The following is a 27,264-nucleotide window of genomic DNA, read 5'->3' as shown; positions in this document are numbered from 1 at the left end:
ACATTTTGTGAGACTATCGCTGCTGTGGGTAGTGATTCCTCTGATGGATCTGGGCAAGGTGAAGTGAAAAGCTCCTGGAAAGTATTCACCATTCTAGGTACCATTAAGCACATTTGTGGCTTATGAGAGGAGGTCAAAATATCAACATTAACAGGAGCTTGGAAGAAACTGATTCCAACCCTCTTGGATAACTTTGCGGGGTTGAAGACTATAGTGGAGGAGGTCACTGCAGATGTAAATACAACAAGAGAAGCAGAATTAAAAGTGAAGCCTGCAGATGTGACTGCATTGCTGCAATCTCATGATTCAAACTTTAAAGGATGAGAACTTGTTCTTATACGTGATCAAAGAAAACAGTTTCTTGTGATGGACACTACTCCTAGTGAAGATGCTGTAAACTTTGTTGACATGACAAGAAAATGTTTAGAATACTACGTAAGCTTAGTTGATAAATGAGTGGCAGGGTTTGAAAGAATTGACTCCAATTTGGAAAGTAGTTCTACTGTGGGTCACATGCTATCACACAGTATTGCATGCGATGGAGACATTTTTTGTGAAAAGAAGATTCAATCAACGAGGCAAACTTCCTTGTTATCTTATTTTAGGAAATTGCTGAAGCCACCCCAGTCTTCGGCAACCACCTCCTTGATCAGTCAGCAGCCATCAACATTGAGGCAAGAACCTCCACCAGCAAGACGATTATGACTTACTGAAGGTTCAGATAATCATTCTCAGTTTTTGGCAACAAAGTATATTTTATTAAGCTATATACATTTTTTTTTCTTTTACACAGAATCTCACTGTGTCTCCCAGGCTGGAGTGCAGTGGTGTGATCTCAGCTCACTGTAACCCCCACCTCCCAGATTCAAGTGATTATCTGGCTTCAGCCTCCCAAGTAGCTGGGATTACAGGCACCCGCCACCACGCCCAGCTAATTTTTGTATTTTTAGTAGAGGCAGAGTTTCGCCATGTTGACCAGGCTGGTCTCATACTCCTGACCTCAGGTGATCCACCCGCCTCAGCCTCTCGAAGTGGTGAGATTACAGGCGTGAGCCACTGCACCCGGCCCGGTATGTACATTGTTTTTTTAGACATAACACTACTGCACATTTAATAGACTACAATATAGTGTAAATATAGCTTTTATATGCACTGGGAAACCAAAAACTGTGTGTGACTCACTTTATTGCAATCTTTGCTTTATTGCGGTGGTCTGGATCAAACCCATTACATCTCTGAGGCATGTCTGTATTTAGAAGGCACCCACCCCCCAGAGTTGTATAAGTTCAGCCTGCACAGACGTCCACAGCAGCTGCAACCATCGTCTAGCTCTTAAAGAGATTTTGAACTCCCTGCCCCCAACTCTATCTTCCCCTATCCATTCTGCCCACCAGTGAATAACTATTCAAAAGGATGAATCGAACCATCCTTCCCCTGTCCCCTGCCCTTCTTTAGGACACTTCGTTGTCCTTTGCATGAATTTGCTAGGGCTGCTGTAACAAAGTACTAAAGATTGCATGGTTTAAAAGACAGAAATTTATTTTCTCACAGTTCTGGAGGCTGGGAGTTCAAGAGCAAGGTGTCAGTTTCCTCTGAGGCGTCTCTTCTTGATGTGCAGGTGGCTGTATACTCCCTGTGACATATGTGGTCTTCCCTCTGGGTGTGTCTGTGTCCTAATTTCCTTTGCCTATGAAGACATCAGTCAGGGCCAACACGGTGGGTCATGCCTGTAATCCTAGCACTCTGGGAGGCCAAGGTGGGCGGATCACTTGAGGTCAGGAGTTCAAGACCAGTCTGGCCAACATGGCAAAACCCTGTCTCTACCAAAAAATACAAAAATTAGCCGGGCATGATGGTGGGCACCTGTAATCCCAGCTACTTAGGAGACTGAAGCAGGGAAAATTGTTTGAACCCAGGAGGCAGAGGTTGCAATGAGCAGAGGTCACGCCACTGCGCTCCAGCCCTGGGCGACAGAGCGAGACTCCATCTCAAAAAAAGAAAAAAAAGACTTCAGACTTCAGTCAGATCAGATTACAGCCCCCCCTCATGACCTCATTGTAACTGAGTTACCTCTTTAAGGACCCTCTCTGTAAATACAGTTCCATTCTGAAATGCTATAGCATTAGGGCTTCCATACATACGGGTTTTGGGGAGACGCAATGTAGTCCATAGCAACCATGGAATAAAATCCAATTTCCTTAATATGGTGCTCAAGGCCCTTCATGATGGAACTGCTCCTCTTCGCTGGGCTCCGGCTCTCACTCACCTCTTGGCATCCTGTGGTCTGGTGGGGGCTCTGTCCAGTTCTTTAGACCCACCATGCTCACTCCCCTCCCTCACCTCACCTCCTTCAGGTGCAGTCACTTCTGCCTGGAGCACCGTTTCTTCCCCCTGGTCTCCCAATCTCCTGGGAAATAACTCTGCTTCCTCCGAGCCTCATGTTCCATGGACTGTTTATCTTGGCCAGCCTTTCGTGTGCCCAGGGGTCCAGGTTTCAAGGTGCTTCTCTTTTGCGCTCCCGTGAAATCGTATTGTCTCACCAATTACAGCACGTCATTCTCCATTTTTTAATGACCAGTTGGCCCCCTGGTAACTCCCACTTGGTTTTGACATATGAACCACAGTAACATAAGGTGTGAACAATGGGAGAAACTGGGTGAAGTGGGCATAAGCCACCGTGTCTGTGAGGAAGGCCCTCGCAAATCCTCAAGTCTCTGAGACTCGCAGAGACGCCTTTGGAAATACGGCCCTCGAGAGTGGGTGGCCCGTGGGAAAGGGCTGTGAGCCGCTGAGTCTCCAGGGCTTCCAAAGTCGCTTGGCATCAGGCATTGCCTAATATCCATGAGCTTAAACGCTACTGGGAACTCAATCATAATGTATTTACATTCTTATAAATCCAAATTACAGCTTGGAAATCATCCAGCAAATTCATTTCTGAGTAAGACAAATATATGAAAATCTTGCATTATGTGGATATGTGTCCAAAATATTACAATAAATATCAGTAACATTTGCATTCAAATATTAGGCTATTTTTTCCCAAATATGGCAGTGCTGTGATTATGTGATAAACATGAAAAAAGGCAAAATGCTTGTTTACATTTTGTCTTTAATTTTCTATTAGCAGGGTTTAAGTGTAGTGAGTTTGTATTTTCTCTTATTTAACTGGCCATTATTCTCTCTGAAAATCGTATTATAAATAACCAACACAGCCGAAAATAATGCTTGATACTGTTAAATTATTCTTTTTCTTTTTAATACATACCTTCACCCTTGTGTCTTGAATAGAATGATCTAAGCAGAGACAGGATGTGTTGGATCATAGTTAGAAAAAAGGGATATTCATTTAAATTTATTACTAAAATAAAGAGCCAGAGTCTTCATCAACAAAGAGGATCTTCTTTCTGTGGCCCCAGAGTTTTAAGGAGCAGATACATGATCAGGAAACCCCTGATTCCAACTTGTAAGACTGGCGATTTGGGGATTCTGCCTGCCCTACACCTACTTTCAGGGATGTTTTACACTTCAATTATCCTTTGTCCTATATGAAATGTATATTTTTATTTAAAATTGGAACATAAATATAAGCAAAAGCAAATAATTAACTTTAAAATATATTTAAATAGGATTATACTATGTTATAATTTGCTTTTTTATGATTCCATGTTCACAAATATACTTCTACAATATTTTTTATGTCAGTTTATCCTTTATTATGTAATATGTGTGGTCATTGTACAACATTTTCTACATAAAATCTGAAAGTCATTATGTCCCGTATTCAAATCTCACTCTTCAGGGTAACACATTTTGAATGGTTTGATTTTTTTTTTTTTTTTTTGAGATGGAGTCTTGCTCTGTCGCCCAGGCTGTAGTGTAGCGGCGTGATCTCAGCTCACTGCAACCTCTGCCTCCTGGGTGCAAGCAGTTGTCCTGCCTTAACCTCCCAAGTAGCTGAGATTACAGGTTCTTACCACCACACCTGGTTAACTTTTGTATTTTTAGCAGAGACAGGGTTACACCATGTTGGCCAGGCTCGAACTCCTAACCTCAGGTGATCTGCCCACCTCGGCCTCCCAAAGTGCTGGGATTACAGGCGTGAGCCACTGTGCCCGGCCGAATGGCTTGATATTTTAAGTAAACTTGTTATTTATAAAAATGACAAAGATATCTTATAAAGAGTTCCCATATGCCCTTCACCCCATTTCTCCCATTGTTCACACCTTATGCCGCTGTGGTTCGTTTGTCAAAACCAAGAACCTGACATTGGTCCATTACTATTGACTCAATTCCAGATTTCACCAGTTTTCCATTAATGTCCTCTTTCTGTTCTAGGTTCCAATCCAGGGAACGACACTAGATTCTAATTTTAACGTCTTTCCGCATCCGTGACACTTTCTCAGTTGTTCTTTTGCTTTTTTTATGAGCTTGACAGTCTTAAGTGGTCCTGGACTGGAAGGATACTTATTTTTAATCATATATTCATATTTTTCCATGTATGTGTTAAAATACTAAACATAACAAGCTATGGAATTTTAATACAAATATGACTTGTACTAAACCCGTTTTATATATTTTCTTCATTTGCGGATGTCATTGTACCTTAAAACTTACCTTCCTAAAAAGTTTCATAGCATTTAGTTATGTAGACTAAATCTTAATTTATTAACCAGCCTCAGATGACAGATATCTCCTTAACATTCTATATTGAAATTATAAACTATGCTGCGATGTATCTAAATTTATTATCTAAATTTAGCTACTCCTAGATCTAAATTTCCAAGCATTTGATTGATAATTTTCTAAGGGTAAAACACTACAAGATGTCAAAGACTTTTCACTTAGAATATTATCTACATGGCCCAAAAGCTCTCCAAAAAGTTTTTGTGTATTTTTTTTTTTTTTTTTTTTTTTGAGAAGGAGTTTCGCTCTTGTTGCTCAGGCTGGAGTGCAGTGGCACGATCTCAGCTCACTTCAACCTCCACCTCCTGGATTCAAGTGATTCTCCTGCCTCAGGCTCCCCAGTAGCTGGGATTACAGGCGCCCACCACCATACTCAGCTAATTTTGGTATTTTGTGTAGAGATGGGGTTTCACCATGTTGGCCAGGCTGGTCTCGAACCCCTGACCTCAGGTGATCCGCCCACCTTGGCCTCCCAAAATGCTGGGATTACAGGCATGAGCCACTGTGCCTGGCCCTAGTTTTTGTGTATTTGTGGTGCCAGCATTCATGTCTGCAACTGCATATTGCAGACCATTTCTTTCTCTAACGTGGAGTTCTGTTGCTTTTCATCTTTGACAACTTGATACATGAGAAGTGGCTGATTACATGTGAAGCCGAAATTTTTTCATGTTTATTACCCTTTTGCCTTTTTTTTTTTAAAAAAAATTCTTTTTATGGGAATGCCTATATTGGCAGGGGTGGGGCAGGGAGAGGGGAACGGACGGGTCATCTTTTTCCTCGCTCATTTATAAGAGCTCTTTCCATAGACAGGACAGTAGCCCTTTAATCTGATATAGGAAAGTTACTTTTCTTAAGATTCTGTTCTCCTTATTTTCTTCATAGTACTTTTTAGATATATAAAGGGAGGTTTTACATTTTTAATGTAGTCAATGATTATTTTTCCCATTATAAATATAAATTCTGCTCTTAGTATTATGGTCAAGAAACCTTTCCCTATAATACAGCTGTTTTGCTATTCACCTGTAGTTTCTTCTGATATTTTAATCTCTCTGCTTTTCTTTAAACATCGAACCCACTTGTGGTTTAATTTGGTTTGAGATAGGATCCTAACTTTGTTTTTCCAAATGCTTAGCCAGCTGTCTCAACACCATTTAATAAACAACCCAGCCTTTCCCCACTGATTTGAAAATCCATTTTGACATTCCAAATTTAGGGACCAGAAGCAGACCACCTGTTAAGGATCCTGGAGAGATTTCCAGCAAGAGAAATAGGAATAGGCAATAATGGAAAACCTGCCAGTTCTGTCTGTATGACCATTTTCAGTTAAATTGTCACTTTGCTGAAGGACATAGTCCTAGCAGAATACAATGGTACATTTATATTCCCGCACTACACAGAGTTTATAGTTCTCTTGTCTCTTGCCTTTTACCCAGGAGCAGAGCTGTACTAGGAAGCGGCTCAGGGCTGCAGGCAGCAGCTCTGTGCAAAACTGCATGAGTCTCCGGAAAGGTATTCCAGTAAAAGTGCCCCTAAGCTTTAGTTAAGCTTTCTACTTTTGCCATTTCGTACATTTCTGCATAGAGAAACTTTATTTCTCAAATTAAGAAATCCACCACAAGTTACCAACTACCTAACAGTTTATAAGCTTAGTTGCAAATTCATTGAGTTACTTAAAGAATTAAAAATTACCTCTCTGATAATAAGTAACTAGAGGCCAGGCATTGGACTAAAAAAAATCTAAATTTTACCTAGTTCTCAGAGATAAGTGCAAATATTGTCCCTAATTTTATAGATAAGAAACAAAGGCACAGAGGTGTTAAGTAACTTGCAGACTGTCACACAGCTCTAAATGGTGCAGCAAGAATTCCAACTCCATCACAATCTGTGCTGACAACCACAGCTTTCCATAACTTTCATCTGAACCTGGAAGTTGATACATTTGCATGGCCTCTGATTCCCGGACTGAAAGACTTTAGTGATTATTGTGACAACTTCCTCACCAATGTGATTCCTTTCACTCCTAATGTATCTTCTTTTTTGTTTGTAAAATTAAATCAACAACGACAGCAGGTCTTGAATTGGGGTGTGGGCTCAATATATTGCACCGCAAACCCATTTTCCCAATTACGCAAAGATAATGTTGACAGAGTTTTAGTGGGTTCTAAAGGTTTATATCTGTTGCATTTCCTCTGTGGAATGTGCCGTCTATGGCAAATGACAGCAGCTGACACAGAGCCAGTGACTCTGCCCATCTCTGTTCCTCCAGATCTCTCTGTGTTCCCTCCTGTCAACTTGCAATGAGGGGTTTAATGTGATTCATTACCTTTGCAGTTATTAATTTTTATAAAATATCAATTATAATAGAATATAGCCATTTTATGCTCAAAGTGCCCTAAGCAATCTTTTCTGCACACCCTTGCCCTTATAGATTAGGAAACTGAAATTTGTCAACGTTAATTACATTCACAAAGGCACACAGCTGTTTAGTGGCAGAACCTGATGGAACGCTCAGATCTCCTGACCTCCCTCCGCAGGCTTTGTTTGCTCTTTGTCCAACAGCTTGCTGCCTTCAGTTGTATGACAAATCTCGCTTTTTGATGATTTTTTTTTCTGCAATGACTGGATGGCTGACTTAGGTTTCATGTAACCAAACACAGCTTGAAAGGGCTCTTCCCTATGCCGTACAACAAAGTGCCTGTGAATGAGCTGATGGTTAAGACATGTATACACCGACATCAACCTTCTAATCTTTTCTCAGTATGAAGATGTACCATTTATAGTGTCAGACTCCTGCAATGCAGGGATCAGAGCCTGAATAGTTTGCAAGTACATCTCCTAACTTCTTTTAATGGTCAGATGTCACAAATGCTTTTTACAGGGCCTGCAAAGCACAATTCTTGCATAGTTTGGTTGTCACTGCATTCAGTCCATGCACTCTACAAAATATGCTTTTAATTTTGTACATAAAAATACTATGTTAAAAACTGCAATTGGCCCACTCAGCATCCATTCCTGGTCCCTTCTTTCTTGTCATGATCTACGCTAAGAGTCTGCAGAACTGCATACTGATTTTTTGGCTTCCTTTGTAGCTTTGGATGTTCATAGGGGATGTAAGCAAAAGTCTGTTGAAAGGGGTCTCTGACAAATAGTCCTGATTAAAAGAGGTATAGGCGTAGAGGGTGGGCTCTCTTTCTTCTTCCAGCCTGGAGCATTTGTGATATCTATAGGTGCCATAGCTGTCTTATAATGAGGCAGCAACAAGCGTGACAAGGAAAACCAAAATGCTAAGGATGGCAGAATAAAAATGTCAGAAAGAGCCATCATTAAGTAGTTGAAGGCATCCCCGGACGTCCTCCACATACATTTATTGTTTTGTTTTAAATATAAAAGTATGCTTTGTAATCATATATTTCGAAAATTAAAAAAATACAAAGAAGAAAAATGAAAATACATCATGATTCCCGTGCTTAATTTTCAAGCGCTAATATTTCTGTGTTTTCTTAATATGTTATTTCTGTGAACATTTTTACCTATTAAAATAGCATTAGTGTCTAAACTACTGTAATGTTTGACTTTTATTATTTACTTAATGGCAAATTATGAGCATTTTTCCCATGGTGTTAACTATTCTTATACGACATGGTTTAAAATAGCCACTTGGTATTCTATGCTATGAACATGCCACACTTTAGTTAACCAATTCTTCTTTGTTAGGATTTTTAGTTTTTTAGCTTTTAAAGTTATTAATACTTAATGTTATTAGTATTCTTCTCCATGAATCTTTATGTTAATCATCTTTTTCTTGGGATAAATTTCCAAAAGTGAAATTATTTGGTCCAAAAAATGATGATATTTGCGATTTTTGATACTTACTGGTGAAGTTCCTGCCAAAAAGACTGTATTACTTTGGTTCCCATCACAGCTGGATTTGCAAGGTAGGACCCAGCTTAGACCTACCTAAAGGTATATTGCTTTCATTTTAAGGCTCATGAGTAAGCCAAAAAGGAACGAAACTAAACTGAACCAAAAATCCGAAGGAATTAATTTGTCTAATTTTTACTTCTTCAATTATTTGAAAAGATGAGCATTTTCCCATATTTGTTAGGTATTTTATGCAAATCATCTGTTTGAGCCTTTCTCTAATTATTTTTTACTTATAGTAGTCATATTTTTCTTACTGATTTGTAAGAATTATTTATGTATTAAAGACAACCATTATTTGTGTAGAGAATATTACAATTTCACTTCTCTGATTATATAATGTGCTTATATTTTCTCCTATATGTTTTTCTCACTTTTTAAATTAATTAATTATACAATTAATCTATGTGGAATTAATTTTGGAGTATTGTATGTGCAGAGGTCGAATTCTACTCTTTCCAGTTGGCTAGGATTCTTACTGATCTTAAGTGGTTTTTATCTGACTTATATCTATTTCTGTGACAACATTTGACACTTTAATACTTTACAGTCTAAAATTATTACAGCTTGGGCATCCACTTTTGAAAACATGGAATAGACATAGTCTTCCCTTTTCTTCCTGCTAGGTGCAACTAAAAATTCTGGATATTCTGTACAAAAGAAACAAAATAAGAGTCTCAAAGATGGAGAGGAGGGGACTGGCTAAAGATGCTGAGAGCCAATGAATGACGCAGAGGTGGGTCCCCCCGGTTTTTTTTTTTTTTTTTTGCCTCGTGTATCCCAAACTTGGAAGTGAAGAAACCAGCAACCCAGAAACACTAACAGGCACACACACACACACACACACACACGCGCGCGTGCGCGATCATAATGAAAGCCTGTTCTCATTAGACAATGGACCAGTAAAGAGTTAACCTGGCAAGACAGAAAACTTTCAGACCATAACTTCCCACTCCAGCAAAATGTCACAGAAAAAAATTGTAACTATACCCTATACTCTCCAGTCAAGACCAACTGAAGAGCCCAGAGTGTGTTGCCAGGTTAAAATACCCCTGTCAGCCGGTGTCAAAAGAAGCTTAGTACAGATTCAGGACTTTCATCCCCACTCAGTGGGTATAGGCCACCTGCTCCCCTCTCCATGGTGTCAGTGGGGGCCATGTAAAGAGTAGTCATGAGGGCCAGGCACGGTGGCTCATGCCTATAATCCCAGTACTTTGGCAGGCTGAGGAGGGTGGATCACCTAAGGTCGGGAGTTTGAGACCAGCCTGACCAACATGAAGAAACCCCGTTTCTACCAAAAATGCAAAATTAGCTGCCCGTGGTGGCGCATGCCTGTAATCCCAGCTACTCGGGAGGCTGAGGCAGGAGAATCGCTTGAACCCGGGAGGTGGAGGTTGTGGTGAGTCGAGTTCATGCTATTGCACTCCAGCCTGGGCAACAAGAACAAAACTCTGTATCCAAAAAAAAAAAAAAAAAAAAAAATAGTATGCCTAGTGGGAGCCTCGATTCCCATCCGCATCCAGAAGTTAGGAGGAATCCTCTCCCTTGGCCGCCATGTGTCAACAGAAGAGAAGCTAGACCTTTCAAGTCCATCGCAGAAATGAGGCAGTTTCCCCTTTCATTCACTAGAGTGGTGTCAGAGAAGGCCTGCTAAAATAGGATTTCAATATGATCCAATGTTTTGTATCATGATGCACAAGACATACTGGTTTCAATTAAAAAAAAAAATCACTTATCAAACCAAGAGCAAAGAACTTTTTAGCAAAATAGTAGAACATTTCAGGCGAGGCACAGCTCATGCCTATAATCCCAGCACTTTGAGAGGCCGAGGAAGGTGGATCGCCTGAGGTCAAGAGTTCGAGACAAGCCTGACCAACATAGTGAAACCCCATTTCTACTAAAAAATACAAGAATTAGCTGGGCATGGTGGTGGGCTCCTGTAATCCAGCTACTTGGGAGGCTGAGGCAAGGAGAATTACTAGAACCTGGTAGGCAGAGCTTGCAGTGAGCTGAGATCATGCCATTGCACTCTAGCCTGGGCAATAGAGCAAGACTCAGTCTCAAAAAAAAAAGAGAGATAATAATAATAGAACATTTTAACAAAGAAATATAGGATAAAAAGAACCAAATGGGAATTTTAGAACTAAAATATATAACAATCAAAACAGACAACTGAACAAATGGACTGAGCAACAGAACTGAGAGAATAGAAGAAAGAATCAGAGAACTTGAAGACATAACAAGAAAAATTATCCACTCTAAACAACAGAGAATAGATTGAAAAAAAAAAAAAAAGAAAAGAAAGAACACAATCTCAAGTGCATATGGCTCTTTAATAAAGATGTAACATTAGTATGATTTGAGTTCCAGAAGGGGAGAAGAAAGACAGTGGGGCCAAAAAAATACTTGACGAAATAATGGCTTAAAATATCCCAAATTGACCAAAAAAGAAAAAAAATAAATAAAGGATGTAAGAAATCTACATCAAAACACATCATAGTGAAACTTCTAAAAACTAAATACAAAGAAAAATTTTTGAAAGCAATGAGAGAGAAATGACATATTGGCTATATGGGAAAAACAGTTTGGATAATGGTAGATTTCTCTTCAACAATCACAGAGGCCAGAAGAAAGTGCTGCAATATTTTTCAAATGTTGAAAGAAAGAAAAAAAAAAACACCTATCAGCCCAGAATCCTATATCCAGAGAAAATATTCTTCAGGAATAAAGATAAAATAAAGACATAAGATAAAAGAGAACTAAGAGAATTTAAAACCCACAGATCTACCATTAAAAAATGACTCAATAAAGTTCTCTAAACATAAAGAACAGAATAAAAGAAAGACTCAGAACACTAGAAAGGAAGAAATTATACATGAGCAAAAATATAGACAAGGACAATAGACTTTCTCCTCTTGAGTTTTCTATATGTTGACAGTCGAAACACAAAGCTGTAACACTGTCTAATGTGGTTCTCACTCTATGTAGAGCAATTATTCAATGTAAGTATTCAGACATACATCGGAGATATTGTAGGTTTGGTTCTAGACCAGTGCAACAGGAATAGAACACTCATTCTTCTCGAGTGTTCATGAAACATTTTTCAAAATAGATCACATGCTAGGCTACAAAACAAGTCTTAACAATTTAAGATTGAAATTATTTCAAGTCTCTTTTCCAATCACAATGGAATGAAACTAGAAATAAAAAATAGAATAAAAACAGAAAAATTTACAAATGCATGAAATTTAAACAACACACTCTCAAACAACTATTGGGTCTAAAAAGAAGTCAAGAGAAAATTAGAATATATTTTGAGACAACAAAGATGAAAACACAACAAAACAAAACTTATGAGATGCATCAAAAACAGTACTAACAGGGAATTTTACAGCAATAAACACCTACATTATAACAAAGAAAGATCCCAAGTAAGCAACCTAACTATATCTGAAGAACTAGAATATAAGAATAAACTAAACACGAAATTAGCCAAAAAAAATAAATAAATAAAGATCAGAACAGAAATAAACGAAATAGAAAATAGAAAACATTTTTAAAAAACTGACAAAACTATGAGCTGGTATGTTGAAAAAATAAATAAAACTAATAAAAGTTTAAGAACATTGGCTAAAAAAAAAGATAAAATATCAGAAATGAAAGAGGAGCCATTACAAAAGATTTCATAGAAAAGAATCATAAGAAACCATTGTACAAAATTATATGCTGACAAATTGGACAACCAAAAAGAATTGGAGAAATTCCTAGAAACATACACTCTTCCAAGAGTGAATAAAGAACAAATAGAAAACCTAAACAGTCCAATAAAAAACAAGGAGATTGAAGGAATAATAATAATGATAATAAACTGTCAGCAAAGAAAAACCCAAGACCAGTAAGCTTTGCAGGTGAATTTTACCAAACAAATATAGAAGAATTAATACTATTGCTTCTTAAACTATTTCAAAAATAGAAGACAAGGGAACACTTTTAAAGTTATTCTAGGAAGCCAGCATTACTCTGATATCAAAGCTAGATGAAAGCACCTCAAGAAAAAAAAACACAACAAAACTATAGGCCAATAACCTCGAGAAACAGACACAAAACTCCTCAACAGACTACAATCAAATTGAATATAACAGAACATTTTTAAAAAATTATACATCATGACCAAGTAAGATTTATCCAATGGATGTGAAGATGGATCTACTTATGCAAATAAATCAATGCGATATACCACATTAACAGAACGAACAGAACGAAGGATCATCTCAATAGATGCAGAAAAAAGTATTTGACACAATTGAACACTTCGTGATAAAAACTCTTAATAAGTTACATATAGGAGGAACTTACCTGAGCACAAGAAAGGCCACATGTGACAAGCTCACAGCTGACGGTATATTCAATGGTAAAAAGCTAACATCTTTCACTCTAAGATCTGGAACAAGGCCAGGATACCCACTCTTGGCACTTCTGTTCAATTACATAGTACTAGAAGTCTTTACCAGAGAATTAGCCCAGGAAAAAAAAAAAAGCATCCAAACCGGAAAGGAAGAAGTAAAATGATTTCTGTTTGCAGATGATGTAGTCATATATATATTTTAAAAACCCTGAAGTCTACACACACACACATACACAGAGAGAGAGAGAGACAGAGAGAGAAAGAGAGACGGTTGACTTATAGACATATTCAGTGAAGTGGAAGAAAATAAAATCAACATACAAAAAATTAGTTTAATTTCTATAGACTGAAAAAGAAATTAAGAAAACAATTCCATTTACAAATGCATCAAAAAACCCAAAATACTTAGGAATAAACTTAACCAAGAAAGTAAAAGACTTGTACTCTCGAAACTACAAAACACAGACAAAAATTTTTTTAAGATGCAAGTGTAAATATTTTTCATGTTTATTGATTGAAGGAATTAATATTGTTAAAATGTTCTTCCTTCCTGTAGGAGATAGCTTAAAAACTTAAGAAAAGAAAATGTCTCTACTGCCCAAATCAATCAATAGATTCAATGCAATCTCCAACAAAATCCCAACGGCATTTTTGCAGAAATAGTAAGAGAAATCCTATTATTCATTTGGAAACACTAAAGACCCTTAAAGCCTACAGTAATCAAAACAGCGTGGTACTGACATCAAAACAGATATATAGACAAATGGAATAGAATGCAGAACCCAGAATGGAACCCAGGCATATATGGTCAAGTGATATTTACCAAGAGTGCCAAGAATATACTATGGAAAAAAAGAATCTCTTTCATGCATTGTGTTGGGAAAATGAGATATTCACATGGAAAAGAATGAAATCAGAGCACTATCTCATGACACATACAAAAATCAACTAAAGTGGATTAAACACTTAAATATAAGACATGATACATAAAATATTAAAATAAAACATGGGAGGAAATCTTCTAGATGTTGGTCTGGGCAATAATCTCTTCTATAAGACACCAAGAGCACAGGCAAAAAAAAAAAAAAAAAAAAGCAAAAACAGGTAAGTGGAATTATATTAACTACAAAGCTTCCGTATAGCTAAGAAAACAATTAACAGAATGAAAAGGCAACCTGTGGAATGGGAGAAAATATTTGTAGACCATATATCTAATAAGGAGTTAATACCCCAAATATGTAAGGAATTCCTCCAACTCTATAGGAAAAACCCCAATAACTGATTCATGCTTTGTTGAATTGTACTGAGAAAGAAAAATCATGTTTATTAAAATTTTCTTTATGTTTCTTATAGTTTATCTTCATTTATGTTTCAGAGTCCCTCCATAGGCCCCAGTTGGCTATTTTCTCTCTATTCACCTTTAAAAGAGAGTTTTATCTGTGTCCTGCATTTGTATGATTGGGGAGTATCCTTTTTGATTCCTCTTATGTGTTAAATGAATTCCTTTGGAATTCTGCAGTCCAGCAGCCTGAGGAGGTGTGCAGTGAACTGCAAGTCAAGAACCTAGATCTGCATCATTTCTTTTCTGCTATGTGAGAAGCTGCCATGCTATCTACTGTATCTGGTCACTACACCCAGGACAAGCTCAGACCCCTTCCTGATGTGTCAGCCTCCTGTGTTTGGACAAGCCGTCCCCTCCCTGCCTGATCTCTGCTTGGCTGCGTGAACAACTGGGAGTCTTGTTTCAGCTGTTTTCCAGTCCCCCAGCAATGGACATTTGCAATCTGAGTCCTACCTAACCTTGGGGTACCATTTGGCCCTGTTGGCCCCTCACTCTCTCCTTGTTGAAACTCTTTCCTTGCTTTCTGGGACTCTGATATTCCTCTGATTTGTCTTCTGTCTTCATGACTATTTTTCTCAGTATCATTTGACAACTCCTCTTGTTCAACCTGACCAGTACATGTTTTCACCTCACAAATCTGTCTTGGTGTTCTTTTTATTCACACACTCTCACAGGGTGACCAACTACTGCAGTTCGTTCAAGCCTGAGAATATTCGCATGACATACGACTTTCAGTGCCAAAATAGAGACAGTCTCAAAGAAGAATGATTTGCTTACCCTCCCATACAAATCTTTGTTCCATTGGTTTCAAGTACCATTTGGATGTCAAACACTCTAAAATTTATTTTTCGGCCCAGACCTCTCTTCTGATCTCATTTCCAGCTGTGTACTAGACATCTCTGAATGTTCCCTCCCACTCCAAAATATCTTCTACGTTCTCTAACTCAGGATACTTTACAGCATTTATCCAGTTGTCCTATCCATCACAGGGAAATGATCCCTGACTCTTCCATCTCCCTCAACTCTCACATCCAATTAATCGACAAATTTTAGTAATTTTAATTAGATTTAAAAAGGCTTTCATAAATGCCTCTCCATGGTCTCTTACCTAGAATACTGTTGCATCTTGTTAAACGGTGTGTAGTCCATAGGATGTTTACGACTCTCCTGGTTCTACTCCATCCAGACGAATGTCGGTATTTCACCTCTCAGCTCCTTGGAGATAGTCATGTACTTTGGCCATAACATATCAGCAGATGTGACGTGGGACACTCTGCTGGGTGACGAGCTGGTGACTGATTTGCTCCATTTTCCTCTCCCTGCTATGGCACATAACAACCCTTCATGGTGGAAACTTGTCAGTCTGCATCCCCACGTGAGGACGAGGTGGACCAGAATCCATGAAAGATGTGCAGCCTGAGTGAGAAAAACATTTTTATTGTTTGAGCCACTGAGATTTGGGGGATATTTATTACCATAGGACAACAAAACTTACACTGACAAATACATGTGGCCTCTGCAGCTTCCACGTTCGGCTGCTCCAAGCAATTTTCCACACAATAACCAGAAGAATCTTTCAAATTACATGAAAAATGGATTGGTCAATCCATGTTCAATGATTTCTTATGGAGTTAGGAAATACAATTCTTTTTCTTTCTTTCTTTTCTTTCTTTTTTTTTTTTTTGAGACGGAGTCTCACACTGTTGCCTAGGCTTGAGTGGAGGGGCATGATCTCAGCTCACCACAACCTCCACCTCCCGGTTCAAGCAATTCTGCCTCAGTCTCCCGAGTAGCTGAGATTACAGGTGCCACCACGCCTGGCTAATTTTCGTATTCTTAGTATAGATGGGGTTTCACCATGTTTGCTAGACTGGTCTTGAACTCCTGATCTCGTGATCTGCCCTCCTCAGCCTCCCAGAGTGCTGGGATTACAGGCATGAGCCACTGCGCCCAACTGGAAATATAGTTCTTAATGGAGGCTATCATGCCTTGTCTCTTTCCAGCTTCTCTCTGCTTGCACCTCTCTCTCTCTCACTCTTTTGCTCTCCCTCTCTCTGGTTCTCTTTCTTTCAGACATACTGCATTTCTTTCAAATGCTCTACTGCTACATTTTCTTTTACCTCAATACCTTCACAAATGTTTCGTTCATTCCTCCTCACTCACCTTAAGAGCAATTAATTTTCCTTTGAGTGTTCTCCTAAAAGTTACGCTTTCTAGGATAATTTTTGGACCCCAGAATTAAATTAGGCTTACCTGCTGTATGCTTCTGTGGCACTCTGCTATTTTTCACAGTAAAACCCAGTGTGCCTATCATTTACTTTTAAAAATTTCCCACTGTAAGCTCCGTGAAGCCAAGGGGCTCTGCATACCTTGATTCTATCCCCAGCATCTGATAGAATTCCTGGCACATAAGAACTGACATAAGTATTTGTTAAGTCAATTGAATACATTAACAACAAAAATTCCCATTGCAGTGTCTGTTAACTAAAGTGTGTGCTGTGGGGATGAGACTTTTTCCCGAGGCTGGAGTATTTGGCACTTCTCTGCAATGTATTCCGCTCACACGTGCTGTTGCTGATGCTTGAATGCTATTCCTCGCCTCCCCTACCACACACACGAATTTCGTTTTCCATTTTCTCTGCCCACTGCCTTGCTCTTTGCCTGACTAGTTCCCATCTATCCTTCAGGTCTCAGCTTAAATATAATTTCCTTGGAGAATGTTTCTCACAGTCTCCAGACCACAACAGACTCAGTCTTTTATACTGTCATGGTAACAGATTCTTTTTCTTTTTTTATTTAACTTTTATTTTGAGTTCAGGGGTGCATGCGCAGGTTTGTTACATAAGTAAACTTGTATCATGGAGGTTTGTTGTACAGATTATTTCATCACTCAGTATTAAACCTAGTACCCATTAGTTATTTTTCCTGCTCCTCTCCCTCGTCCCTTCCTCCTCCCTCGTGTAGGCCCCAGTGTGTGTTGTTCCCCTCTATGTATCCATGTTTTTCATCATTTAGCTCCCACTTATAAATGAGAACATGCTGTACTTGGTTTTCTGTTCCTGCTTTAGTTTACTAAGGATAAGGGCTTCCAGGTCCACCCTTGTTCCTGCTAACGATATGATCTCATTCTTTTTCATGGTTTTGTAGTATTCCATTGCATATATGTACCACATTTTCTTTATCCAGTCTACCATGAATAGGCATTTAGGTTGACTCTATGTCTTTGCTATTGTGAATCGTGCTGCAATGAACATACATGCACATGTGTCTTTATGATAGAATCATTTATATTCCTTTGGGTGTATACCCGGTAATGGGATTGCTGGGTCGAATGGTGTTTCTGGTTTTAGATCTTTGAGGAATCACCACACTGTCTTGTCTTCCACAATGGTTGAACTAATTCATGCTTGCACCAACAGTGTATAAGTGTTCCCTTTTCTCTGCAACTTGACCAGCATTTGTTATTTTTTGACTTTTTAATTATAGGCATTCTGATTGACACTGATGCTTTTCATTGTAACCGTATGAAGTCATTTGGTTTGAGTTACCACTGCTGTCACCATTGATAAAACCAAGCTCACTTCTGCTTTTACCATTGCCCCTAATAGTTACTGACTGTGCACCATGTACTGGGCACTCTTCTGTGTCTTGCCTTATACAGATTAGCCACCTGTAGCCTCAGAATGTCATCTTAAAAGAGGATTGATAAGATTTTTGATTTAGAACTCAGATTTGCATTTTTACTTCAGAGCTTACATATTTTAACCAGTATATTTTATTTGGTTAATGTTTTTGACCCATACTGTGATTATTCTCCTTTGAATAACTGAATTTGTTTTATTCACATTTATTGTTATGTTATCTTTGTTTGGCTTCATTTCTGCAGTTTCATTTTGTATCAGTTTTCTGTTTTTACTCATACATTTATTTTAAAAAGTACTTATTGAGCACGGACAGTTATACCAGCTATGATGTTAGATGCTGGGATACAGCAGTGAACAAAATAGAATTTCTGCTTTTGTAGAATTGACTTCTAGTTAGGAAAGGCGAAAAATTATAATAATAACAACAAATAAATATGCAATGGTGGTGGTTAAGTGCTGTGGAAAAAAAGTAGGAAAATAGGAATAAGGAGCATGGTTATGGGAAGGAGTGCTGCTATTTATTTAGGGAGGTCACTCGGGGAGTTACGCTCATGTTTATTTTAAATGACTTCATTATAAATACTTCCTTTGTTTTCTTCTTTTGCAATGGGTATCTGTTTTGCTGTGTGTGTTTTCCATCTGATACATATGTTCATACAATTGTCTAACCACATGCATATGTCTTTATTTTTATCATCTTCAGACAGTAGCTGTTGATGGTTTCTATGAAAGGTGAAGAAACCAAAGAAATGATACTTTCTTTAGCTTCTCTCCTGCCCACGTCTGTCTGATTTTTTAAAGTTATGGCGTAAGATGGTCCCATGAGACTCATGAGAATTATGATATGTGAGAAATTCAGATTATGAGACATCTCCTGGCAAGCACATTTATGAGCAACTCAGCCATAGTGAGTGCCACTATGCAGCCACGTTCTCAGTAGTATACTTTGCACAGGTTTTAGTAAATCCTGGCAGGTCCATGATTTGCTGGTTTGTAGTGGTGATGATCTTGTGAATTATTTGCATCATTTGTACAGATTTTGGGGGTCATTTACTGTTTATTTTATTTATTTGTTTATTTATTTATTTATTTATTTTGAGATGGAGTCTCACTCTGTCGCCCAGGCTGGAGTGCGATGGTACCATCTCGGCTCACTGTAAGCTCTGCCTCCCGGGTTCACGCCATTCTCCTACCTCAGCCTCCCGAGCAGCTGGGACTGCAGGCGCCCGCCACCACGCCCGGTTAATTTTTTTATTTTTAGTACAGACAGAGTTTCACTGTGTTAGCCAGGATGGTCTCAATCTCCTGACCTTGTGATCTGCCGCCTCAGCCTCTCAAAATGCTGAGATTACAGGCGTGAGCCACCGTGCCCAGCCTACTATTTATTTTTAATTTTTAACAATTTTCATGTCTTTAGAAACAGGGCTTCGCTCTTCCATCACCCAGGCTAGAGTTCAGTGAGCTGTCGCTCACTGCCACCTTGAACGCCAAGGGCTCAAGAGATCTTCCCGCCTCCCAAAGTACTATGATTATAGGCATGAACCACTGTGCCTGGCCTTATTTTTATTTAAATGAAAGATTCAATTACTCAAATATTGAGGCGATATGTTTTATTTGTAACTGAATGAAGTACAATTATAATTATGTTTTTATTTTGATAATTCACTTTACAAGGAATTTTTTTTTTTTTTTGAAATTGAGTTTCGCTCTTGTTGCCCAGGCTAGAGTGCAATGGTGCGATCTCAGTTCACCGCAACCTCCACCTCCAGGGTTCAAACAATTCCCCTGCCTCAGCCTCCCGAGTAGCTGGGATTACAGGCATGTGCCACCATGCCCAGCTAATTTTGTATTTTCAGTAGAGATGGGGTTTCTCCATGTTGGTCAGGCTGGTCCTGAACTCCCGACCTCAGATGATCCACCTGCCTCAGCCTCCCAAAGTGCTGGGATTACAAGTGTGAGCCACCAGACCCTGCCTACAAGGAATTTTTAAGGAAAAGATTACCCTCCAAATAGAAAATTTCATTATGTTTTCTACTTTTTCAGCATTAAGAAAAATTTATATTGTTTTCTGTGGCTATAGTTTTCAACATTCTTTAAGTTGGTTTAACGAACATTTTCCATTTTTTTTTTCATGTCTTTTCATTTGTCTCTTGGAAATCTCAATTAAGTTATCAGATACTTTGTTTTTTTTCCACAAGGACTTATGGATGTTATGTTTATTTCGTTCCTGCATATTTAAATATGTTCGCCTTGCTGTAAAACATTTGGTCCCATTCCTTAACTGAGGAGTTGTAGACATTGCTTTACAGAACTTTGAACCCAGTTTGACTTTCTTTTTTGCCCTATAGGTAGTTTTTAAAAATGTATGTGTTTATTTTGCTTGGTTATTTATTGAGAGGCTGGGGAGACATACAGAGGAGTTGCTGGATGTTATAGGATACTACCTCTAATCATGGAAGCCAAAAAATTTAATGGCTAGGTTTTGGTTGATCAGTTTTTCTTGGGACACAGTGTGATCTTTCAATCACAAGACGCGTATCTACCTTTGTTTTATAAAATATCTTCTCTTATATGTTTGGATATTTTATTTCTACTACATTTGTTCAGTTTCCTTTAGGGGGGTTCACAAATTCCACGCATATTTATTCACTATGTCTTATTTTCTCTGCAACTCTTTGGCTTTTCCACATGCTTTGTTCATTTCTTTCTAACTCAGCCTGTCCTTCATGTCTCTCTTTCTCAGCAATATTTATTTTAATTTCAGCATGGCTTTAGCTTAAAAATTTTTTTCTCTTCTGCATTTTCACCAGATCTCTCTCAGCTCACATTTATTTCTTTGTATTGCCTTATCATGCCTTCTTTGATCCCTATATCTCTTCTTTGAGCTCTGATTTTCACAGGCACCTTCATCAATTCTTTGACCCTGGATAAATGTTTGTGTGCACTGTTGTTCTGCTTGCAGAGTAATTCTTCTGAGGTCTAGACTCCATCTAGCTTTTGTTTGGCATGTTTCTTTCTTCCATCCAGTTATATCCATGCATATTTCTCAGGCTGGATCTTTTCTGATTATTACTTATCTCTAAATGGGAGACGTTTTTGCCTGGGTCAAGCATTTGCTAAAAAATTGGAGGAGGAGGAGTACCAGAGGACATTTTACAGGGCACGAGGCACTCTTTCTCAAACTTTGGAGTGGGTTTCTGCTAACAGCTCAATTTCCTCCCACTTTCTCCAAGGAATGACTACACTGATTACCTGTGTGTAATAGGTAGTCATACTTATGGGACGGGATTTAGTGTGTATCGCATTTCAGTAGATGGTGACTGCCACCTCTCTACCTTGCCATGCAGGCCACTGGCTATTCACAATGATACTGTGTCTGTGTAATTTATCATCCAGCACCAGCTCTCCCTGTCACTAGATAACGTGGAATGGGACTTGGAGATGTTTCCAGTGCTCAAGCAGTCCCCCCATCCAGACGTTCCAGCAAGGAGCCATTGGCTGGCCTCTTTAAGTTGATGGAACTGACATTTGCAGTACTGTGCCATGGAGTATATTCACTCTTGATATTTGCCACCAATTTGATCCAACTTTCATTTTGCTTAGCAGCTGTATTTTGTAGTTTGTGGTTGCAGATGCTTCTCAGTTTCAAGAGGCTTTCTCTTCTACGTTTTTTCGTTCTTCTTATTGCCTTTATTTGATTTTAGGAAGGAGAATGGGAAAAAATGTTTTTACTCCATTGTTAATTGGACAGCCCAGTATCCTTTTTTTCCCCTCTGTATACTTTCATGGTTTTTCCAACCAGAGCTAGAAATATGAGGGTCATTGCCTCTCATCTGCACATATGTTTCCTCTCTTGTGTATTCTTGCAAAGTACTGGCTTTGGACTTCATTCATGCCATGCTTTCATCCCCAAAATATGTATGGAGCCCTGATCAATATTTTGTGATTCTTGCACTCATAAAGTATACAGTCCAGAAGTAGGTAAACATCAACTGACCAAAAACATCCCACAAAATTAATGTAAAATTAGGAACTATACTAAATGATCTAGATGGACTACTCTCCAGTGCAAACTTCTGTGATAATGGAAATCTTCTGTACCTATGTGTTCAATATGGTAGTCACTAATTGCATACGATTATTGAGCACTTTAGATGCACGCAATGTGCTGAGAAACTGCATTTTAAATGTTATTTAAATTTAATTAATTTTCATTTGAACACCCACATGCAGGTAGTGACTACTTACTGGACAGTGCAATTCTACAGGGAAAGGACAAGGGGTATGAGATAGAACAGGGAGGAAGTTTAGTTAAGGGTGTTTCACAAGAAAGATGTTATATTTTATTTGAGACATAAAAGGTAAGAAGAGGATATCTAGGTAAAGGATGTGGAAGAACATCACTAGAAACTGAAAGGAAAAAATGCATAGGCCTTGAGGGAGGAGAATACGTGACATGTACAGGAACTGAAAGAGAACCAGGGAGGGGGCAAATTGATGGTGGGAGAGGGCAGTGTAAAACAAAGTTCATTACCCAGTGACATGGTTCAGGCACTCCAAATCCTATAACCCAGCATTAACTTTCTGCTGGGTTATCAGGGTTTGGAATGCCTGAACTCAGATTGAGCTCATACTACCCCAAAATATTTGAACTGTCCTATGGTCTACATGTATGTAAACATGGATTATATGTACAATTAGTTTTGAAATAAAGATATTTCCCCCACACTATGCAGTGTGCTGCTAATGAAAAAAGATTTAAAATATTGACAGGCTGTATTAGAAAGTAAAAACTTTATAAATAGGGTAAGAAAGAAAGGGGGAGGCTAAGGAATCAACAGTGAACTTCAGAAGGAAAAAGAGATTTGGATTCAGGTCATCTTTTTTCTATTTTTACATTCTCTCCAGTGATTGGTAGTATCACCTACGTTGTCAAATCAAAACAAGGCAAAATTTCACTAAAAAGTGATCTGCGCTTTACGTATCCTATTCATTTGCATAGAGGACTTTTAGGGCAAAAAACAATTCTGCCTGATACTATACTGGTGTATGCATTTGCCCAAACTCATAGAATGTATGACAGCAAGAGTGAACTCTAATATAAACTATGGACCTGGGTGATAAGGATGTGCCAATGAAGATTCATCAGCAGTAACTAATGTGCCACTCCGGTGGAGAACAACAAGGGGTCAGGCTGTGCATGTGTGGACACAAGGATGTATGAGAAATCTTTGTGTTTTCCTCTCAATTTTGTTGTGAACTTACAACTGCCCTAAAAATAAAGTCTATTGAAAAAACCCAAAACAAACAGAAAAGCCAACTTTACAGGTGATGGATACATTTATTATCTTAATTGTATAAGATACATTTTGTGATGGTTTTACAGCATATACCTATGTCAAAACTTACCCAATAGTGTACTTTAAATATGGACAGTTTATTATGTTTCAATTATATCTCAATCAAAGTGTTTTTTTGAAAGTGATCTGTCATCAAAATGGGCTTATACATATGTTCATTTATGAGGCTTTCATAAGCTGATCTCTGGATGTAAAGTGATAAAGGCAAGTGAAGATCATGAGGCTCTCGTCCTGTTCAAAATATCTGTGGGCTGCTATGACTTGAGCTGGACAAGGACAGGGAAGAAGGACAAGGAAGAAGCTGTGGTCATCAGCTTGTTCAGCTTCGAGCTTCGCAGTAAATTTCAGGCTGGGTTACCAATGCAGAGTTCCAAGGGGCTGGCAGTTATACTTGGGGCCAGATTGAGGGAGGGAATCTAAGAGCCCTGGAAGGACAGGGCTTCTGTCAATGAAGTATCTGGGTGCCATGACTTACTCTCTCTTGGCTGGGAAGGCCTGGCCTTGAACCCCTATTTCCTGCTCTTTCTACTCCCTCTTCTTCCATTTAACTGAGTGGTTTTTTAAACCAAACTTGGTGTTTGTGAAGCAGGATATTTCCCTGACCCCATTTGTGGGTGGAAACTGGAGTGCATGGGTGCCAGCAGGGGCCAACTCCACTCACTCACTGCTCCACTGCTTGCAGAAGGGGGAGCACAGGTGACCAGGTGCAGGAGCCAGGGTGAGCACTTTTGGGTGCTGGCAAGAACGAACTCCATATTGGCCCCATGGCAGCATCTGGGGGAAGGTGTCCACAACCCCAAAGCCTGAGAAAAAGTGTTAGAGTACCCTTTTAGCTTTGCCGTCTGTAGACAGCTTAAGTATTTAAACAGCTCAGTGGAGAGTCAGTGTGACAGCCTTTTGCACCCACACTCATGGCACCGAGTTCTTGTCCAGCGTCCAGGAGGACTGAGGTCACAAGAACGAATTGAAGGTAGTAAATGCAGGAGATTTTATTGTTGATGACAGTGGCTCTCGGTGGGAAGGGGAGCTGAAAAGGGGATGGAGTGGGAAGGTAATCTCCGGAAATCCAGCTGTCCCTGGCCAGACTCCTGTCTGAAGCTATACCATCAAGCTGTCCCTCTGAAGTCAAGCCACCTCTCTCCAACATCCAACAGTAGTCTCTGATGTCCAACTGCTTCTCCTGTCAGTGCTGGCTGAGCCTGGGGTTTTTTATGGGCACAGGATGGGGGTGGGACAGGGCACGGGTGGTCTTGGAAAAGGAAACATTTGAGCAGGAAAACAGGAATGTAAGTTCTCACTTTGGGCCACAGTTCCAGGCTTAAGGATGGGGCCCTCATCAGAGACTGGTCCACTTCTGCCTAGAATTTCCCTGCCTCCTGTCCCTATCACTTGGGCTGTCACTTCTATTGGACTCATTGAGAGTCCTGTTTGTCTCATGTATTCTCTAGAGAAACCAATTCCCATTGTAGTAAATACATGATGTGCTTATTGGAGACCAACAGATGGGTGAATGTTTGCATCTTGAATTCCTAGAGGGTGGGAAGTCCCACTCTCAGAAAGCTTCCCAAAATAAGGTACATCCATTCTAAGGTGCTCTAAGCAGCCATTATTAATGATAAAGAAGGTTCAAATATAGTGAAAGAGAAAGAGTTCTCAGATTTCTCCACTTTGACTTCAAGGCAACTCTGTACATCTATTTTTAGTGCATCTAATTTTATAGGGATCAATGGCAGATCCAAACCTTAGACAGGGATGCAAACAGTTCTAAGGTAGGAAGAAAGGAGAGAAAAGAGGAGAGAGGGAGGGAACAACTGAAAGAAAGGAAGGGAGGGAGAGAGTCAGATACTAGGTAAGAAAGTGGGGAGATGGCAGGGATGAGAAGAGGAAGAGGCCGTGGGATAGAGGTGGGGACGGAGGTGGGGTGGGACTGGGAGTCAGACAGAAAGAGTGAGCAAGGACACAGAGTGGATTTGAGCTGATTCCTGCTGTCTGGCATGAACTGCTCCTGTCTGCTGCTGATGTGAAGTGCTTGTAGGTTCTTATCTCGGCTCTTTGAACAGCAATCACCTCTGGAGCCACTTAGAACAGATCTTTTCTTGCTTTGAGAAACAGCGATGTGCTTTTGTTTTCAAGCCTTGGAATATAAATTTCAAAGTGCAGGTTTATTTTCTTAAGGAAGTTTGTACATCATAGAAAGAACAGAGATTTTTTTCAGGATCTCTGCACTGGCAGTTATTATACAAACGATGGTGGACAAATTCCCTGAACCCTGAGGTGCTGCTTCATAATTATTCTTTGAGAGAGGTAGACAGACTGTTCTAGAATGCCTGCAGGCTGTCTGTAATTCAGTATTTTATTTTCAGTGTTCCAAGCCCTGTGGGTACAAACTACATCTAAAATTGGGGGAGCAATTAGGTCTTCATTGTATTAAAATGATGAAGGCAGAAAGAAGTCTTTTGGGAATAAACCATTCACTGCTCCTGCTCTTCAACCCTCTGAAGGCCACGCCCTCCCCACCATGGCCAGGGGTCTAACTGTCTACACCAAGCTTCTAGGCCCCACCTGCCCAGGGGTTGGGGCTGGGGCTGGGAATTCCCATGTTCTCACAGTTAACTGCCAGGTCAGCGTCTCCTAAGCACACACAATTATCACTCTGAAGAAAGAAAAAAAAAAAAGAAAATACTAGCATTCTTCTCTGTAAGTAAGAAATGAAGACACTACAGAGGGAAAACACCAATATGGAAAAACAAACTTTGTTTTCCTCAGGTTTAATGTATCTCCATATATTAAACAGAAATAAAAAGTGTCAGAAGACACTTTCTGCTAGTTCAATTCAATTTTTGGAATTATCCTGACCATAATGACATTCGTCAAACGTGAGGATAGTTTTTGGTTTTAGGCACTAATGCTCACTTTTCATTAAATCTGTCCTTTCTGAATAGGCGATGACATAATGGTCATGAATAACATCATATTGCTCTGCAAATGCAGTTGTTTTCTGTTCAAAGGGATTCTGCTCATTTAAAAACATAAATCGAATGAGTACTTGGCTTCTGTCGGTAGTCTCAGCAAAGTACTACTGATAACACTAATGCAGTTCAGATAATAGTAATCATTTATTGTTTCAATATGTACTGTTTAAACATAACTATGTTTACAGGGTTGAAAGGAAACTTGGAAGCAAAATAATCCTCAAACGTTTGAAATCCAGTTGAAAAGACAAGATAAGATAGTAATTAATTAGTCGGTTAATTAATCAATTAATTCATTTGTGCACCAAATGTTTATTGCCAGACACTTTGTAAAGTAATGTGGATATGAGCAAAAATAGACTTGATCTTTGACCTTGGGAAATCTTTAGTCTAGTGTGGGAGAGAGACAGGAATCAAATAACCATAGCAACAGATAAAAAATTAAACTGCGAGAAGGGCCTTAGCCTGTGTTATGAGAGTGTAAACTTGTAATTACTGCCTCATATTTGTGTGAGGGTTTGTAAAACATTAAGGCATGAGAGTAGCCTTTTAACTGTTTCAGATGTGTCACCATGAAGGGGTGAGTTAATTCCTTGAGTAAACAAACATGTATTATTATTTTTTTTTTTTTTCTTTTTCTTTTTTTTTTGAAGCGGAGTCTCGCTCTATCGCCGGGACTGGAGTGCAGTGGCCGGATCTCAGCTCACTGCAAGCTCCGCCTCCCGGGTTCCCGCCATTCTCCTGCCTCAGCCTCCGGAGTAGCTGGGACTACAGGCGCCCGCCACCTCGCCTGGCTAGATTTTTGTATTTTTTTAGTAGAGACGGGGTTTCACCGTGTTAACCAGGATGGTCTCGATCTCCTGACCTCGTGATCCACCCGTCTCGGCCTCCCAAAGTGCTAGGATTACAGGCTTGAGCCACCGCGCCCGGCCCCAAA

General features: G+C 39.3%; 1 long non-coding RNA gene across 2 annotated transcripts in view; it reads right to left on the bottom strand.

Moving 5' to 3' along the window:
• LOC111523469 overlaps positions 1–27,264 on the bottom strand; it is an 87,812-nt gene that overhangs the window by 30,908 nt on the left and 29,640 nt on the right. The window contains exons 2-3 of one of the 2 annotated variants that reach the window (XR_004228513.1): positions 21,522–21,683; positions 15,460–15,767 (exon numbers count right to left, since the gene is read on the bottom strand). This is a non-coding gene — a long non-coding RNA (uncharacterized LOC111523469). The remainder of the gene's footprint in view (positions 1–15,459; positions 15,768–21,521; positions 21,684–27,264) is intronic. The other variant, XR_002725532.2, reaches the window with a different exon arrangement.

Source organism: Piliocolobus tephrosceles, chromosome 16 (assembly GCF_002776525.5).
Source record: "Piliocolobus tephrosceles isolate RC106 chromosome 16, ASM277652v3, whole genome shotgun sequence".
In the NCBI taxonomy this organism is placed as follows: Eukaryota; Metazoa; Chordata; class Mammalia; order Primates; family Cercopithecidae; genus Piliocolobus; species Piliocolobus tephrosceles.
Note: the sequence above shows the minus strand (reverse complement) of the source record. Positions and strands in the feature narration are given on the sequence as shown.